This window comes from Austrofundulus limnaeus, unplaced genomic scaffold, assembly GCF_001266775.1.
Source record: "Austrofundulus limnaeus strain Quisiro unplaced genomic scaffold, Austrofundulus_limnaeus-1.0 Scaffold52, whole genome shotgun sequence".
NCBI classification, from domain to species: domain Eukaryota; kingdom Metazoa; phylum Chordata; class Actinopteri; order Cyprinodontiformes; family Rivulidae; genus Austrofundulus; species Austrofundulus limnaeus.
Window position 1 is genome coordinate 404,168 of NW_013952454.1, and position 7,343 is coordinate 411,510.

At 40.3% G+C, this 7,343-nt stretch overlaps 1 protein-coding gene across 3 annotated transcripts in view; it reads right to left on the reverse strand.

Moving 5' to 3' along the window:
* The window catches only part of kirrel3l (kirre like nephrin family adhesion molecule 3, like), a 43,295-nt gene that overhangs the window by 34,497 nt on the left and 1,455 nt on the right, over positions 1 to 7,343 (reverse strand). The gene's annotated exons all lie outside the window — the stretch shown is intronic.

The following is a 7,343-nucleotide window of genomic DNA, read 5'->3' on the forward strand; positions in this document are numbered from 1 at the left end:
AAATAATTGATGTAATTGATTTAATGGCACAATAATTTATTTGTCAAACTTCTTTTTGACCCTATAATTTATTTTAATACGCCAGTTATATATTTATACATTTATTTCCAATAATGATAGGTTTGGTCCTCCATAGCAGACAGGTTTGGACCAGATCTGGTATCAAGCTGGCACTGCTGGTGTGGCAAATGGTTTGTCATCCGGATGTGGGCCAGGCCTGATCCTGCTGACACAGTTTAAGATGGTTTGCCACAATTGGCCCAGTTGAGGTTTGGCCTATGTGGTGCTGGCCCAAACACTACATCTGGGCCACCAAAGGGCCGTCACTCTTTGTGGTACCTGGGTTAAGTGGGTTGTGTGGGCCAGTACTGGGCCATACAAATATAGCTTTGGGAAAAGGTTTGTTATTTGAATCCAGAAATCTGTCTTTRTGGTACGGCTTGATCCCGGACATTTCTTTTAGAGTTTTTATAATCATTTTTGTTTTGCAGCAGATGCACTCTTATATTTTCATCTAAATATCTCGTTTGAGAGTCCACATTTGTCCAAATCGGCCTTTTTTATTTACCTACAAAGTCTGGCACTGGCACTTCTACCTTAAACTTGACACAAACGATTGACTGACCAGTCCAATGTAGGTCAATTACGTGACTCAAGCTTCTGTGTGGTTTTCTGCAAAGTCCTCCAAATGCTTTGTTTACATTGAGTGCACGATCACATTTCAGAATAAAATATCAATATATCTAAAGTAAACTTTTTTTTTTACCTTCAATTTCAAAACCTCTGGTCAATGCAGGGCGAGGCTGCTTGAGCAGTGATTTATGAACGATAAGAGGCACTTTCATGGGCCTTTGTCAAAGTACTTTCTGACTCCCTCCCTACTCTCTTTATTTCCCAGTATTCTGAATGGAAGGGCTTTTAGTACAATTTACTTAGCTTTTTTTTTTAAATCATTATCTTCTTTTATTTTTCCAAAACGCTGGTTTTAGTGAATGCATAACAGCTGACATAATGGATGAAAACAGTGCTGGTGCACATGTGGCAGCAAGGCAGCTCAAAGAAAAGAAATTCCCAGGCGCAAGTAAACAAAACAAGTAAATATGCTGATAAATGATAGATTAAAAACCCATAAAACAATGCAGAAACAATATTAAAATTGCCCTTATCTCGCGTCGTTTTCAAAAAACGCTTCGGAAATGAAAACAAAGGGAATTCTCAGCATAGATTCTGTGCTGGGACTCAGCGCCTTGTGCTCTGGGGTATCAATTAATTTAGTCAAGGGATTTGTGGCCTGCTCTTCCTAATTGAGCCCAGTGGAGACCCCCTTGGCTCTTCTCGATAGGAAGTAGTGCGTTTCATAATTAATACTTTTTCACCCCCCCCCTCCTTTATTATTATTATTTTTTAATGAGGGTGGTATTGCTGTAAATTCATGCATCTCATTAGAGTAAAAGGGCCATCGACGACATTGTTCACTTTCCGCAGTGTTTGCTGCGAGAGTGAGATGAATAGGAGACAAGCTCATTGAGAGGCACAGTGAAGTCAGGGCTGTGCGCTTCTGTGTGTGTTTGAATATAAAGTGCAGCAAGCTCAATGAGAGTCTCATTAGTGTTGCCTAATGTGTGTGCTTTTTAAAGCTTAGAGGTTAATGCCTGACTTGCCTCCATTTCATTGGAGTTCTCTTTAATTTTATGCATAATTCTTTCCTTTTTTTCCCCTTTCTTTCTGAAGAGCCTCTTCACAGAAAAGCAGCAGAGCTCTGTTGTGAACTCTGCACGCAACAGAAACACAAAGGCGCACAAACACTTCTAATTAAACACGTTTGAAATTGGCTCTTGTCGCTCTCTCCCTTGTGATTCATCCACATTACTGAGCATATTTCTGAACTTTACTTCCCATCTTTCCTGTCCGCGAGCTGCTRTAACTCCCGGCGATTAAACAAATGACCCCATCTCCCAGGAGATCCATGGATTCGGTGGAAAACAACAAGAGGGTGATTTACAACGCTGCCACCTCTTTGTTCTTTACACACACCATTCAACGTGCCATTTATTATCGCCCGGTGCCGAAAGGCGGACRATGAAACTTTGCAGAATGTAATTATTAGGTGTACCTGTACAGCTGATTAACTCTTGGAGTCAGTTAGACACAAGACGAATGTCACTTTTTACAGATCTTGAGCTGCAGTTTGGTGTGGCAGTAAGTGAAAGTCGTTTACCACGCCTATAGGTACATCTAAAAAAAATCAGAATGTCGGGAAAAAGTTGATGTTTTTTGGCAATCAGTTCAGAAAATGAAACTCATGCATTTTATAGATTCTTTAAACATAGAGTGAAATATTTCAAGCCTTTATTTCTTGKAATTTTGATGATTATGACTTACAAATAATGAAAACCCCAAATTCAGTGTAATAGCCAGTGTTCGCTACTTTTGATAATGTGGGCAGGAGTGATGTCTTAATTCTAGACATGGACTACAAATGTCCCATTCCTGAAGCCAAGCCACTCCTGAACCAGAGACAATTTCAGAAGCAGGCTTTTAGTTAGAATTTTGGAAGAAGGCGTCCACAATTCCTTACAGAAATTTCCGCAATTTGTGTAGGGGAAAAAAACTTCAGACATTGTGACAACAGTTACTAAAGCTGTAAAATCACTACCCACCTTCTCTATCCAAGCTGGTGCAATTGATCCTTTGTGTCTTCCTCTGGATTAATAAAATAAATATGGTCACCCCCCGTCGCTTAAGAATGTTTACAAAATTTACGAAGAAGAAAAAAAAAAAACTTACAGAAATGCCTGCCAAATCTCAGCAAACTCGAAGATCTGCAAGAGGCCCTGAGGGCAYCCTGAGGYGTCGCCTGCAGGGAGAAGGCATCGGAAAACCAAACGGGGTGTCCACAAGACAGAGGAGACAAAGAACTGGACTGTTGCTCAGTGGTCCGATGTCCCCTTTTTCACATGACAATCATGACAATCATGTGGAAACCCACACAGAATCCATGTTGCTTTAAGTYCAGTGTGACATTTCCAGTCAGTGACGATTTGAGGGGCCATGTCATCTGCTGCTGTTGGTCCTCCGGGATTTTTCCAGGTTCACAGTCAACACATTTTACAGCACTTCATGCTTCTGTTTCCTGACAACTTTTATGGAAATTCTGATTTGTTTTTCCAGCAGGACTTGGCTCCAGTCCATACTGCCAAAAGTACCAAAATCTCTGAAAAGTTACAATTTTTTAGGGGCAATTTTTTTTTTCATTATTTGTAAGCCATAATCATCAAAATTACTAGAAATAAAAGCTTGAAATATTTCACTCTATCTGTATCAAACATATGGAATAAATGAGTTTCTCTTTCTGAATTGAATGAAAATAAAGTGAAATTTTTTTAAAGGTATTCGAATTTTATGAGCTGTACCCATCCACTGGGACTGACGCTGGGTTTAAGGTTTGACCAAACGGCAACAAACTGTCCACTGCTTTAGAGTCCTGACCCCCCTCCCACAACCACACACACACTTTCATGCCCCTAAAATACTTGTAATTGCTAATTGTTGGTGTCATGGACTAATTATTTATRTCTGTTTCACCTTGACACTGTCCACTGCTCATATCTTATGATAACTTATGTCGGCTCTTAATCTGTTTGTTCCAGACGTCAGGACTCCAGCATCGGACTGACCTCTCTTGTTGCGATATGTTAACTCTTTGAGCTGAGAGCTTGTCATTGACTGATAGTAACGTGAGGCAGATTGTGATTGGTTGTAAACTGTCACATGGTGTTAACATGTGGTTATGTCATTGGTTTGCCATCTGATGACGGTGGCYTCAATTCGACAGACTTCCATGATTGTTTTCTGTTCATTGTTGCCCAGAATTAAATAATTCACGACCAGAAACGCGGACTTTTTTTTCTGTGCATTTATTTCAAGGTGTTTCTGCATTTTTTGATAAGCGTGTCCACGACAGTTAGTTAGTCCAAAAGCCTCTTACAACCTTCAAATTTAACATTAATTTAAAATTTAAATATAAGAGACTTCTTATGTATAGGTCCAGCAATGCCCCCCTGCCCCCCCATGTAACATTTTCTACATCCGCCACTGTCTCAGACCTGTCTCAGCTCTGGTATCAAAGGCGATGGGTGATATGCATTCCTCCGATGAATGTCCTTTAAATATTAAAGGACTTGATCTGTTTCCACAGTCTCTCAGAAGTTGCAAATGCATCAAATCTGAATTCCTTTCAACAAAACCCATGCAAAATATGCTTATAAAGAACATATAAAATGGGGAGGGGAAAACAAATTTACCTGCTGACCTCCRTACATCCTGCTCTCTGCTGCCAGAGAAACGGAGGGGAAGGAGAAAACTAATTTCCTGAAACTCCATCTCTTAAGCGTTGATTAGTAAAAAGAGCATAATTAGAGTGAAATGTGAAGTCAGGCTTTTTTTCAAATTGCACCGCTTCCTCCAGAAAAACCAGGCCATGATTAATGAATAAATGATTAATGAAGGAACTAATTAATCAATTAATTATTAAGCAAGCGCTCTGAACAAGAAATGGGTAGGATGACAGCGAGCAGTGAATATACGGGGTTGTTTGGGTTGTGTGTTAGACAGAAAAAAGAAAACAGGAGGGGATTCGGGATGAGCCGGCTGTTTGTTCTGTCGGTTTGTTTTATCTTCTGTTAAGAGGACGAGGATGGCAGGAGATGGAAGCATTTATCGCTCCTGAGCTTCAAGTCACTCAAAATTCTTTAGTTTCCAGTCAAATAAGACGATTCAGAGCGAGCACCGCCGAAAACGGCTGAGGGTGACGCAAACTTCTCTCCTCCCTTGTCTTTAACTAGGACACCCCCATAAGTCTTTGATCATCTGCAGCGTGGGTCTCCTCCTGTGTGACCAGGCTGATGGGACTTCACAGCAGGGATTGATGTATGAAACAAACGCTTTTCCAATGTAACTGTGATACATCGGACCGTTTCAAGTCAAGTTTGACCTTTTTTCCTCCCTTTTTTTTACTAAGATATTAATCACTGCAGCTAAAGAATAGATGTGATAWATCCTTCCCCAAGGAGCTCCGCACACTTTCTGCTTTGGCACCTTTAAGCTTGAAGGAGGTGGAGGTTGTTTTTTTTAAAGTTTTTTTTAGTTTTTTTTATAATGTCTGTCAAAAGTCCCCAGAGCGGCAACACAACAGGATACGGAGAAAATAATATTTTATAAGCAGATCAGTTTATTGTTTCTATTAAAATGCAGCATTATTGTGTAAAGCTGCGTTTTCCCTCCACCCTTCCCCCTGACAACCTGAAACACTTCCTCAAAGCAGGAGCAATAAAAAGTAGCTTTCATCCCTTGCATTTCTCTCTCTCTCTTCTTTCCCTTGCCGTTTACTGTTGGCCTTATTAGGAGTTGTGAGTGACGGAGTGTGCTGCGAGAGTCTCAGGGGGCTTTGATGGAGGCAAGCGATGGAACTGGAGGAGGCTGAGGGCGAGATCATGCCTACGTTTATCCCCCTTAAAGTGCTTCATAAAGTTCTTTGTCTCTATCCCATCTCCCCCCCCAACACACACTAAACACGCCTTTTATTCCTCCGTTCGTTCTGGGTTATTGTCGCTCCCAAATGGCCACTGGCTGGGGCTAGTGCTGTATTCTGTCCTAACGGCACCGTAGTGTTGCAGATCTCCTCCGAGTCAACTGGCTGTGAATACATCTTTGTCACACAGGGTGGGCCGGCTCGTTAACCGTGAAACCCCAGACATATGGTGGCTGTGTGTTGGGATGTATCGTGGCGGAGAATGCCGTGGGCCGGGCTTCTGACCCCCGCCTGGCCTTTAACACCTCACCGGCTGCACCAAAGTCTGTGGTTTGATGGACTTAAACACTTCATTGTGCGCTTTGTCGCGACGTGTGTTGTCTTACTTCAGAAGAAGAGTGTGCAGCCAGGGACAGATGTGTGCTGGCTGATTGTTTTACCAAACACGCTGCAGAAAAATGTTTCGCTTTGGCTGGAGGGAAACAAATTTAAAAATAGTCCGCTTACTTGTCTGTAACACTGAGGTGCGAYACAGGCTTGTTTCAATGTTTTCTGTCTGAGAATTTCACCTTAAAATAGATTTATGCCGGAGGGGAAAATAAACCAATCAGATTATTTTGTATGTGTTTTCTGCATTCTTTAATGGAATACCTTTTAAAGTGATTAGATTAACTGTTGCAGCCATCTTTAATTGGGTTAAATGCAAAACATAATTGGAGAAGAACATCAAATAATTACTTCCTGTGAGTTTAGCTAAAATGTATCCAGCAGTTCATGAGATAAAAGTTATTCAGTTATTGAAGTAAATGCAGTCTTCCTGTGAGTTTAGCTAAAATGTATCCAGCAGTTCATGAGATAAAAGTTATTCAGTTATTGAAGTAAATGCAGTGATTATTTCCTGTGATTAAATATCCAGCGGTAAAGTTTTAAGCAAAGATCTTGCGCAATTATCTTATTTGTTGCGAATAACTCTCAGCTACTACCACACCAAATTGGAGCACAAAATCTGTTATTTTGTCTGAATTACAGCTCTTTTAGTTGGCTGTGACAACCATCTTAAATGGGGTTGACTCTAAAAGTTATTCAGTTATTGAAGTAAATCCACTGATTGTTTCCTGAAGGTTTTGTAAAAAAAATATCCAGTTGTTTGTGAGATATTTTGCGAACAGACAGTTGACTTTAAGCATTTAACTGCAAATTTTTAAGCAAAACTACTGTATAATATGTTAGAGCTCAGAGTACATTTTGGGGAACAGTCTCAGCAACAGCAATGCTAAATCATAGGTCAGTATCTGCAAAACTGACTGAATAATCGTGTTTTATGGTCAGTTGGATGTGTCCATATGATTACATCCAGTTTTATTCAAATTCATTTATGTGGTTCTTGAGATATTTTTGCTAAAAGATAAACATATAAACACACACACTGAAACATCCCTGTTAACAGCTCGTAAAAATGAGAATCTTCTGTAAGTTTGGATTAACCAATCAAATCTGGAGTTGTAATCAGTCCCGCCCCTTTCTTTCTAACAGCTGTAGGGTATTCTGCTAACACATTCGTTTACACAGGAAACACAGCAGATCAGCTGCCGTCAGCTACTAGAAAAGTGTAACAAATATGATATAGGAGCAAAAATTATTATCAGTGCTATTTTCAAAACAGCTGTGGAACTGGAAAGTTGGGTTTTGTTAAAAAAATAACACCGAACACGATGATGTCTTACCAAGCCTCCATGTTCCAGCTGTTTTTAGGTTCGAATCTGGGAAGGATGCATTTGTCTCAGTTTGGTTCAGAATGTTCTAAAAGTAACTC